The sequence below is a fragment of the Sus scrofa genome, chromosome 7 (assembly GCF_000003025.6).
Source record: "Sus scrofa isolate TJ Tabasco breed Duroc chromosome 7, Sscrofa11.1, whole genome shotgun sequence".
NCBI lineage: Eukaryota > Metazoa > Chordata > Mammalia > Artiodactyla > Suidae > Sus > Sus scrofa.
Genome location: NC_010449.5, coordinates 98,191,212 through 98,203,467, shown reverse-complemented (window position 1 = coordinate 98,203,467; position 12,256 = coordinate 98,191,212).

Below are 12,256 nucleotides of genomic sequence, written 5' to 3'. Positions count from 1 at the left end.
GGCTCTCTTCCCCTCGGGCAGACGCTCCATTATAATGCTGTTGTATGTATGACATGATACTGGTTCCTTCGCCCCTGTGTCTCTTGAATAGATTCAGCTCCCTGAATCTATTGCCTGTGCATTCCAAACGTCAAGCGCGCCTTATACAAGGCAGTAATTAGGGATGAGGAGATCGAATACCCACCAATAAGAAGATTCAAAGTGGGAGCCAATTTGGGAACAAAAATAATGTCCTTCTGTCTGGACAGACTACAGAGGCTGGAGGGTATAACATAACACCAAGAGCCACTATTTACTAGGTGGCTCTAAAGCTAGTTAGATGTTGGACACTGTGAATTGTCTCATCTAATGCCTCTCTGTGAGGTAGGTCCTCTTATCCTCATTTTACAGGTTAGGAACAGACCCACAGAATTTAAGTGATTAGTAAGAGAATGTGTTCGTATTTAAATCCAGGTGTATCCCAACCTAAAGTCTGTGTATAATGAGAATCGCCAGTTATTTCCTTAAATTCTTAGAAGTAGAATCCTTAGGCACACACATTTCTTTTTTTAATTAATGAATTTTATTACATTTACAGTTGTACAGTGATCATCACAGACACACACATTTCTAAGACGTTTGTTACAGTGACAAATTGCCCTCCCAAAAAATATATCCAGACAAAAATCAGAGAAAGATAGTACAACAAAAGAAAATTACAGACCAATGTCCGTCATGAATGCAGATACAAAGATCTGCAACAAATTATTAGCAAACCAGATCCATCAATACATAAAAGATTGATGTATAATTATCAAGTAGAATTTAAACCTGGAATGCAAAGCTGTTTCAATATTTGAAAATCAATTTGAGAAACTATTAACATTTCTAAAAAGTAAAATCACATGATCATATCAATTGATACAAGAAACATTTGAAAACATTCAACAGAATTTAAAACAAAAACAAACCTCAGAAAACTAGGAATAGAAGGGAAGTTTTTTTAGTATGGTAAGGGCGCCTGTAGAATCCTACTCCTAACATCATACTCTGTGGAGAAAGACTGCTTTCTCTCTCTACGATCAAGGAACAAGGCAAGAATGTTCACTCTCACTGCTCCTATTTAACATTATACTCAAAGTTCTAGCCAGTTCAATGAGGCAAGAAAAAGAAAATTTTAGAACATACAGACTGGAAAGAAAACTGTCCTTATATTCACAGAAAACATCATTGTCTACATTTTAAAAATCCCAAAGATTTGGAGTTCCCGTGGCTCAGTGGAAATGAATCCCACTAGGAACCATGAGGTTTCAGGTTTGACCCCTGGCCTCGATCAGTGGGTTCTGGTTTAAGGATCTGATGTTGCTATGAGCTCTGGTGTAGGTCACAGACGCGGCTCGGATCCTGTGTGGATGTGGCATAGACTGGCAGCTACAGCTCTGATTCAGCCCCTAGCCTGGGAATCTCCAAATGCCGTGGGTTCCGCCCTAATAAGAAAAAAAACAAAACAAAACAAAAAACCAAAGATTCAACAATAGTAACAAACACTAACCTTATTTATAAGTTTATAAGTGAATTTAGCAAGGATACAAAGTCAACACACAAAAATCAATCATATTTCTATATACTATCAGTGAATAATCAGGAACCAAAATTGAAAACACAGTAGCTCCCCAAAGCCATAAAATATTTGTCACTTTTACTGTGTGTTTAAAATATTCTAAAAATTGTATCAATTTACATTCTTGTTAGCATTTGTCATGTTCTGGCCAATTTTTTATATTGTCATTATTTTTCCAGGTGTAAAGCCATTGAAAAATAAGGTACGTACTGTTTTATACATACAAAAGAAAATATATGTGCATCTGTGTATATTATATATATATATATGCAAGTTATGAAGCATGACAACAGAATGAACCCATCTGTCAGCTTTAAAGCAAAAATCTCAAATTCATAGACACAGAAAGTAGAATAGTGTTTGTCAGGGGCTAGAGAGAGGGGTTATTTATTTATTTATTTATTTATTTTTGTCTTTTTAGGGCTGTACCCATAGTATATAGAGGTTCCCAGGCTAGGGGTCCAGTCAGAGCTGTAGCCACCAGCCCACACCACAGCCAGAGAAACACCAGATCCGAGCCACGTCTGTGACCTATACTACAGCTCATGGCAATACCAGATCCTTAACTCACTGAGGAAGGCCAGGGATTGAACCTACATCCTCATGGATTCTAGTTGGGTTCGTTAGCCACTGAGCCATGGTGGGAATTGAGAGAGTGGTTACTTATTTTTCAATGTACAGAGTTTCAATTTTACAAGATGAATTCTAGAAATGGATGATGGATGTGCATTTATATTTACAACACAACTGCACACTTAAAAGGGTTAAAATGGTAAATTTTATGTTTTGTGTATTTTGCCACAATTAAAAAAAAATGATATTGAAAAAAAAGCCCAAATCCTGCCAATACCATCATGTCAGTGTGTGTGCTCTTTTCCAACCCTATTTCCCTGCCTTATACCGCACCCAAGTATAACCGCTCAACTAAATTTTGATTGATATTTGTTTACTTTATAAAAATAATTTATTGTATATTTACAATCCCTAAACAACATACTGTTTAATTTTGCTTGTTTTGGAGTTTTTACAAATGGTATTATAATGTTATCTTCTACAAATTGCTTTTTTACTCAGTATGACATTTCTAAAATTCATCCATGTTGTTACATGTATCTGTGGTTCTCTTGTTTGCACTGCTGCATAATGTTCCATCATGTGACTGTACCAAAATTTATGTATTCATTTTCCTTCAACAGATATTTGGGTTGTTTCCAATCTTTTTGGGGATGGGAGAATCAACTATAAATATTCCTGTGTATATCTTGGCATACCTACAAGAGGAACAGCTGGGTCATAGGCTATGTGAATATTCAGCTTTACAAATAGTGCTAGTATTCCAAAGTGGTTAAGTCAATATACGCTACCTCCAATAAGGCTTAAAGAGTTCTAGCTGATCTACCTCCTTACCAATACTTGGTATTATCAACTATTGGCGGGGGGGTAGAATCAGGTGTTTTTAAAGGGACGTATCATTGGAATATTAATTTCTTTTCCTGATCAGTAATGAAGTTGTTCATTTTTTTCACATATTTATTGGACATGTGTTTTTTTTCTCCTTTGGGGTTTTCACCTACTTTTTTTGGTTTAACATTTTTTTCTAATAGATTTATAAGAATTCTTTATATATTCTGAATACTAATTTTTATCTTAGTTTATGGCTTGTCTTTTTATAAACTTTGAGATGTCTTTGAACAGAGTCTTTTTTTGTTTGTTTTTTTATCTTTTTAGGGCTGCACCCATGGCATATGGAAATTCTCAGGCTAGGGGTCTAATTGGAGCTATAGCTGCCCGCCTATATCATAGCCACAGCATTCCTGGATCTGAGCTGCATCTGTGACCTCATTCAGGGCAATGAGGGATCCTTAACCCACCGAGTGAGGCCAGGGATTAAACCTGGATCCTCATGGATACTAGTCAGGTTTGTTACCGCTGAGCCAGGACGGGAATTCCCACAATCAGAGTTCTTCACTTTAATAATGGTTAAAATGATCAACCTTGTCTTTTATAGTTAATGCTTTTTGTATTTTATTTATTTGTTTGTTGGCCACACCTATGGCATGTGAAAGTTCCAGGGCCAGGGATCCAACCTGTGCCACAACAGCAACCTGAGCCACTACAGCAGCAATGCTGGATCCTTAACCTGCTGTGCTACAAGGGAACTCCTTTTTGTGTTTTTGTTTGTTTGTTTGTTTTTGTCTTTTTAGGGCCATGGCATATGGACAGGCTAGGGGTCAAATCAGCTGTAGCCTGTATCCACTGGCCTATATCATCACAGCAACATGGGATCCAAGCTGCATCTGTGACCTACACCACAGCTCAATGCTGGATCCTTAATCCACTGATCAAGGCCAGGGATTGAACCCATGTCCTCGTGGATACTAGTCAGATTTGCATCTGCAGAGCCACAACAGGAACTCCATCCTTTTTGTGTTTTATTTAGAAAATCCTTCCCTAATAATCTCCTGTATTTTCTTCTGAATAATTTATAATTTTGCCTTTACACATAATTTTGAATTACTTTCTGTACAGGGTGAGAGGTGGGAATCCAATTTTATTCTATTTTTCCACTCTTTTTCCAGTGACTTTCAGTGCTACCATTGTAATATGTGAAGTTTCTATATTGTGTGAGTCTGTTTCCCTCTATTTTGTTTATCTCTGAAGTAATATTGTATTATCTTAATTACTATTGTCTTATTTTTTTAAAAAGTCTTACCATCTGGTAAGGAAAATTCCCATACCTTATTCTTTTCTTTAAGAGTATCTTGACTAGTTTTGAGCCTTTGCTCTTTCATATGTATTTTAGAAATAAACTGTTTCTGGAGTTCCAATCGTGGCGCAGTGGTTAACGAATCTGACTAGGAACCATGAGGTTTCGGGTTGGGTCCCTGCCCTTGCTCAGTGGGTTAACAATCCGGCGTTGCTGTGAGCTGTGGTGTAGGTCGCAGACCTGGCTTGGATCCTGCGTTGCTGTGGCTCTGGCGTAGGCCAGTGGCTACAGCTCCGATTTGACCCCTAGCCTGGGAACCTCCATATGCCGCGGGAGTGGCCCAAGAAATAGCAAAAAGACCAAAAAAAAAAAAAAAAGAAAGAAAGTGTTTCTCAAAAAAAATTTCACCCTATTGAGATTTTGATTGGCAGTGCTTTAAATCTCTAAATTTAAGGACAATTGACATCTTTATGATACTGAGTCTTACCATCCATGGACGTGGTATATATGTCCATTTATTTAGATATTCAATGTTGGTCAGTAAAATTTTATAATTTTCTCCATTTAGGTCTTGCACATCTTGTATATAAAATTTATTCCTGGGCACCTTATATATTTGTTGTTGTTATAGATGATTATCTTTTTCATCACTGCTAAATTAATAGAGAAAATACAGAAACTCCCTTTAATTTGCATTTCTTTTCTTATTCATCAGGATAGCATTTTTTTTTCATGTTTGTTTACTGTTTGCATTTTTTTTTTTTTTTTTGTCTTTTTGCCTTTTCTAGGGCCGCTCCCTCAGCGTATGGAGGTTCCCAGGCTAGGGGTCCAATTGGAGCTGTAGCTGCCAGCCTACACCAGAGCCACAGCAACGCGGGATCTGAGCCAGGTCTGCGACCTACACCACAACTCATGGCAACGCCGGATCCTTAACCCACTGAGCAAGGCCAGGGATCAAACCTGCAACCTCCTGGTTCCTAGTCACATTCGTTAACCACTGCACCACAACGGGAACTCCTTACTGTTTGCATTTCTTATGAATTGCTGGTGCCTGTGGTTTGCCCATTTTTCTAATACAATGTATAGCAGACATTCTGGTTGTTCATTCAATATCCATTTTCTTTTCCTTGTTAAAAAGAACTGATTTTGTTTGATTTACAGGGGTGGTAGTTTTGGCTTATGAATAAATCCTGATTGGTCTAAGACAATCATAGTAATTCCATTCTCCTTTTTTTTTTTTTAAAGATTAGCATAGGGTAACCCATTTTCTAGGCATTGGGATGTGAGGAAATGTGGGACTTCCTGGAAAGTTTCCCTGTTCTTAAGAAAGAAACAGAGAAGACTACTTAGTCTCTTCTATTTCTGGTCTTCTTGGATAAGATTCCCAGAGTTACGGTAGCTATCCTGTGACCATGAGGTCTCAAGACTGAAGTTAATGTTAACACACTGAGGATTCCAGAACAGAAAAACAGACAGAACCTAGGCTCTCGAAATATCATGGCTTAATGGATATTTTACATATATTAACTCTTCATCCTTAAGACAATCTTATGAGATAGATACTATCAATATAAACATGTTTAAAGAAGAACTCAAGGTTTATAAATACGATAAGTAACTTGTACAATGTCACACACTCAGTAAATGGAGGGGCTTGGGTATAAACCCAACAATCTAACTTTAGAGAGTACACTGCTAGTCTGTGTACTCTGGTGCCTTTTTTTTTTTTTAAAGTTGTATGAAATCAATAAATTCATAAGTTGCCCTACCTTTAGGCTTCTTATTATATGAAGTGATAAATTTCTCTATTGTTTATGTAATTTTAATTGGAATTTTCTGTCATCTACAGCCCAAAGCATCTTGATCCTGGATATTTATTTTTTCTAGTTGACTATAAAATCTATAAATTTATATATTAAGGATACTATTTGACTGCAATTTGTGTTAAAATATTGGTATTTTTAGAAACTTCTCCAGATTCTCATATATTGCTATAGAATTATAAATTGAAACCTTTAATAGAACAATTTGGGGAAAAAAAAGTGAAAGACTTTTCATTTTTACTTTTCATTCATACCCTTTAAACCAGCATGTCTATGTCTAGAAATTTATCGTAAGGAAATAATCATCAATAGGCAAAAAAATCATCTACAGTATTTTCCACTTTGTTATTTATAACACACAAAAAAGAAATATTTCTAAAACTCAGAATTTATATAGTACAATCATACTGTGGAATATCATGTTTGGGAATAAGATATTAAATATCATTTAGACCTAGGAAGTGCTTAACGATAAGGAGAATTGTTGACAACAATTGTTAAGTTTAAAAAGCAGATTGTGGACTTCCCGATGTGGTGCAGTGGGGTTGGCAGCGTCTGGGGAACTCCATATGCTGAGGAGCGGCCAAAAAAAAAAAAAAAAAAAAAAGCAGATTGCATACAGTCATTCTGGAAAATAATTTGGCAGTTCTTTTCAAAACTGAAAATGGACTTATAATTACCCTAGGAAGAATTGCACTCTTGGTCATTTATCCCAGAGAAATGAGTACTTAAGTCCAAATAGGAACTTGTACATGAATATTCATAGCAGCTTTTCATAATAGCCCTGAACTGAAAACTACCCAGATGTTCTCCTGTTGGTTAATGTTTAAACAAAATGTGGTACATGCACACCATGGAATACAGCTGAGCAATAAAAAGGAACAAACTATTGGTATAGGCAACCATGAGATGAGCCTCAAGGAAATTACGCAGAGTGAAAAAAGCCTGTCTCCAACTTAGAATAGATTTACAAGATCCTGCTGAATAGCATTGAGAACTTTGTCTAGATACTCATGTTGCAACAGAAGAAAGGGTGGGGGGAAAAATGTAATTGTAATGTATACATGTAAGGATAACCTGACCCCCTTGCTGTACAGTGGGAAAATTAAAAAAATTATTAATAAAAAAAAAGAAAAAAGCCTGTCTCAAAAGTATACGTATTGTCTAATTCCATTTGTGTAACGTTCATGTAGTAACATAATTATGGAGATAAGAATGGATTCCTAGTTGCCAGGAATTAGGGATGGTTAGGGAATGGGGTGGGTATGGCTATAAAGGAGTGACACAAAGGATAGTAGAGTTGAGTTTCTTGATTGTGGTAATGGTTATGCAAGCTACACGGGAGGCCGTGTTTAACCAGTGAAGTCTAAATAAGTTCTATGGACTGTACCAATGTTGATATCTTGGGTTTTTTTTTTGTCTTTTTGCCATTTCTAGGGCCGCTCCCTCAGCGTATGGAGGTTCCCAGGCTAGGGATCCAATCGGAGCTGTAGCCTCCGGCCTACGCCAGAGCCACAGCAACAGGGGATCTGAGCCGAGTCTGCAACCTACAACACAGCTCACAGCAACGCCAGATCCTTAACCCGCTGAACAAGGCCAGGGATCGAATCCACACCCTCATGGTTCCTAGTCGGATTCGTTAACCACTGAGCCACACGGGAACTCCATCAATATCTTGTTTTTGATCTTGTATCACAGTTGTAACCATTGGAGGAGGCGGGGAAGAATGCTTGGGCTTTGATGTACGTTCCTAGTTGTTTCAAAGTAAATAAATTAAAACTTCATAAATGAGGATTTATAAAATAAAAATATCTACTTAAAAGAAAATCATAAAGCATACAGTACTCTGATTGTTAAATGGCTCATTCTAAAATAGATAATAAATGATTTTAAGGTGTGCAGTTTTTCAAAAAAGCAGGGTGAGGAGTTCCTGTTGTGGCTCGGTGGGTTAAGAATCCAACTACAGAAGCCCAGCTGGCTGTGGAGGCTCAAGTTCAATCCCCTGCCTGGCTCATTGGGTTAAGGATCTGGCATTGCCACACCCATGGCGTAAGTCACAGCTGAAGCTTGGATTCAGTCCCTAGCGCAGGAATTTCCAGAAGTGGTGGGTGCGGCCATAAAAAAAAAAAAAAAAAAAAAAAAAAAAAAGGGCAGGGTGAAAACAGTGTATTTGGTGGGACCCTAATTTCATTTAAAATATTTAGGAGTTCCCCTTGTGGCTCAGTGGGTTAAGAACCCTTCTAGTATCCATGAGGACGTGGGTTCAATCCTGGGCCCTGCTCAGTGGATTAAGGATCCAGTGTTGCCATGAGCTGTGGTGTAGGTCACAGATATGGCTTGGATCTGGCATTGCTGTGGCTGTGCTAGGCTGGCAGCCTCAGCTTTGATTCAACCCCTAGCCTGGGAATTTTTGTATGCTGTGGGTGTGACCCTTAAAAGCAAAAAATGTAATACAATAAAATATTTATATATGTTTTTCAAATATATTATTATATAAAAATATACATATATACCCACATACAGACACACACACATATATTCCGTATTTCTTTATCTGCATATCTACATATGCCTATATCTGTTTTTCTATGAACAGGTATGTGTGTATGTATGTATGTTTGAATGTGTGTGTGAATGACACATACCAAAGTGTTAATAATAGTGGTTATCTCTGGGTGGCATGATTACAGGTTTATCAGAGATCCCTAATTTCCTCAAAAGCCACTCTTCTATAGTATCAGAGTTTAACCTGGGCAAATAGCCACCCAGAAAAAAAGACTACATTTCCCAGTCTCCTCAGCATGTAGATGTGGCCATGTGACAATGTTCTTACAGAGGAGACGGTCTGGACATGTTGTGTTGCTATTTCTGAGAACCTTCCCTAGGAGATAGCTGGCACGGGTCCTTGGCACCTTTATCTTTTTCTCTTCCTTGCTGCCTTTCTGCTGTGCCCGCTTAGATGATGAGGATGCAGGCCTCATTGCAGGGATCACAGAGTAGTGAGCTGGAAGGGTCTAGCCACCCTGAGGCCTCTGCGGAGCAGAACTCCCATGACTTCATCTAGCTGGAAGCAAAATTAACTTCAGTCTTGTTTAAGCCCTTGTTGTCTTGGGGTTTCTGTTGTTTAAGTCATTGTTTTTTGTTTTGTTTTTTTATTTTTTTTTATTATTACTCAATAAATTTATCACACCTGTAGTTGTACAATGATCATTACAATCCCATTAGGTCATTGTTATCACGGGGTTTCTACCACTTGCGGTCACACCTGGTCCTGCCAAGTATAGGAATGATTTTTATTTCCATTTGGGCACTCTTCTGTATTTTCCAAACTGTCTACAGTAAACACATCCCATTTAAAATTAGAAAGAGAAGTTACAAGAAAAAGAAGCCCTTCATCAGGCCCACTCTCCCAACCAGGAGCATGATTATGTTGACCAAATCTTCCAGATTCTTCCAAAGTATCCCAGTTTCAAATGTTCTGACTAATTGGCTGAATAGTGATCAAATCACAGTTTCTAATTTGGAGAATCAGGTGATTATGATGATAAATCTCAACTAGGGGCGCTAGGCTGACCAGAATGTTTGTCTTTCTCCTCCAGTTCTAAAGAATCTCCTTTAGGCCATCAGATCACTTCCTTTTCCTGAAGGGCTTTGACTCAATGCTTGGGTATGTGAATGCACTACTGTTTTTATCCTTCTCTGATTGTTTTGGTGGATAAGTCATGTCTCTATGCAACCTGAGAACAAGTGCTATTGTGGTGGACACCTGTTGTTTTTGTCTGCCCCGCACCCCCTTTCCTTCAGGAACTGCCCCTCCTCATCCCATGTCATTCAGGTGGAACTGTCAATCCCAGGGCCTCCGGTGGTGCCCAACATAGCCGCTCACCACAGGGATGACACACCACCCAGGTCTAGTCAGTCACCCACTTCCACGCTGCCGGGTGATGCAAAGCCACTCAATGCTTCCCTCTGATTTGCTGTACAGACCCTGAAAGAGAACAGGTTTCTCTCCTCATCTGCTTGGCTTGGGATGATCAGTGGCCAGCTTTCCTGCCTCAGGGAGAAAGCATGTCTGCAGGAGAAAGTCAGGCAGCTGCTCCAGGAGAAGCAGAAGTCAGCAGAACCAAGTCCGAGAGTGAGAGGGGAAAGTGCACAGGAGCTGATGTCCCTTACATCTAGCCAGACCTGAAGGTAGAGCCACCCTTGGGCTTCTCACCAAATTCCCCTTTGGCATAACTTTTTGAGTTGCTAGGACTTTGACTAAGTTTCTCCTTTGTCCTCTCAGGGGTCCAACCCTATTCTTAGCCAGCGTAGGAGTTTGTTATCATTTGATGCCTCTGCTAGACTAGAAGCTAATGTTGGTCTAAATGCAAATTTATATTTCCATGGAAGCTGGCTCTATTCTTGAGATTCTCTGCCACTTAAACGTGGTTAATTGCTGGGAATTTGGAGGGAAATTCTAATGACAGACACAGGAGTGGTCTCAGGGCATGTGATTAGAAAAACATACTACACTGTTAGGATTAGGTATTAACAGTTGCTCTTCACAGTGCGTGTTCGATATGCAACAGACAGTTATTGAGCTTTATCCCGAGCACCATAGTGCATCTTGGAAACAGCCCTTGTTATGCCCCTTAGAGTAGGGGAGACTCAATAATAACAAACAACATCATCCCTTACACTTAGAGGACTTTGCCTTTTAGTTAAAGATATTTATATTCCTGGAGTTCCCCTTGTGGCTCAGTGGTTAACAAATCCGACTAGGAACCATGAGGGTGTGGGTTCGATCCCTGGCCTTGCTCAGTGGTTAAGGATCCGGCATTGCTGTGAGCTGTGGTGTAGGTTGCAGACACAGTTCAGATCCCGAGTTGCTGTGGCTGTGGGGTGGGCTGGCAATAACAGCTCCGATTAGACTCATAGCCTGGAAACCTCCATATGCCACGGGAGCGGCCTTAGAAAAGGCAAAAAGACCCCCCCCCCAAAAAAAAGATACTCATATTCCTTATCTCTCTTGGTCTCTAAAGAGCTCTATGTAGTGGGCTGATTCTGGTCAAGAGATCAGTTATTCCACAATTGATGGGTCCATCCTAAGTGAGAATTGTACCAAGCACATAGGTAAACAAAAACAGATAGTCTGTGATTCTGGGGGGAAAATGTGAAGACCAAGGCCCACAGTTATCCTCTTAACTATGGTGGCAGTGTAATGGAAGCTTTAACTGTTTAAATGCTTGGGTTTGGAATCTCAGTTTAGATCTTAGTTCTGCCCCTCCTAAACTTGGGGATATTATCTGTCAGTGGAGATGACAGTAATAGCGACATTTGATAAATGGTAATGACCTTAAAGATTTAGAGACATTATACTACTATTGATCTTTAAAGCACTAGGTCGGATACCCATTACGTAATCAAGAGAATTTTTTAAATCTCCGTGAAAGGTGATTCTAATGTACTTAAATAAAGATCTGGTTGTAACTTTGAAGACCAGATAGTCCAGATAAAAATAGTGCTAGCTTTTATTTCTGCAACTCCTCTCTTTTAAGAATGAATCAGGCAGGGCAACTACCTGAGAGCATTTCAGAGCAGCTACAGACCTTGCATGGTGGTGCAGCCCAGTCAGGAATCCTAGGTACTGGGTCCCAGCAGCTTCCTGCCACTCTCGGTGCATAACTGACACTCAGCAGCCAATCTGCAGGCAGAGGCTACTGATGGCTCCCAGAGGCCCAAGACCCAACCTCTTCCATCTGGCTCCCCTTCTTCTTCCCTTGGAATGGTGTCTGTCCCTGGTTTGAGGCCTGTGGCCAGAAACATCTTTAACAACAGACAGTCATTGTCTAACTGCAGAGGTTAGTTGATTAACTGGTTCCTGACCAGAGTGGAAAAAGGAAAGGTGGGGGAGCTTCAGCATGCTGTCTACATTGTGCAGAACATGGCTGGTGGGGGGAACTGAGCTGAGCACTGAGATCAGAAAGTTCTTTCTACGAGTTCCCGTCATGGCTCAGTGGTTAACGAATCCAACTAGGAACCATGAGGTTTCGGGTTCGATCCCTGGCCTTGCTCAGTGGGTTAAGGATCCGGCGTTGCTGTGAGCTGCGGTGTAAGTTGCAGATGCTTGGATCCCATGTTACT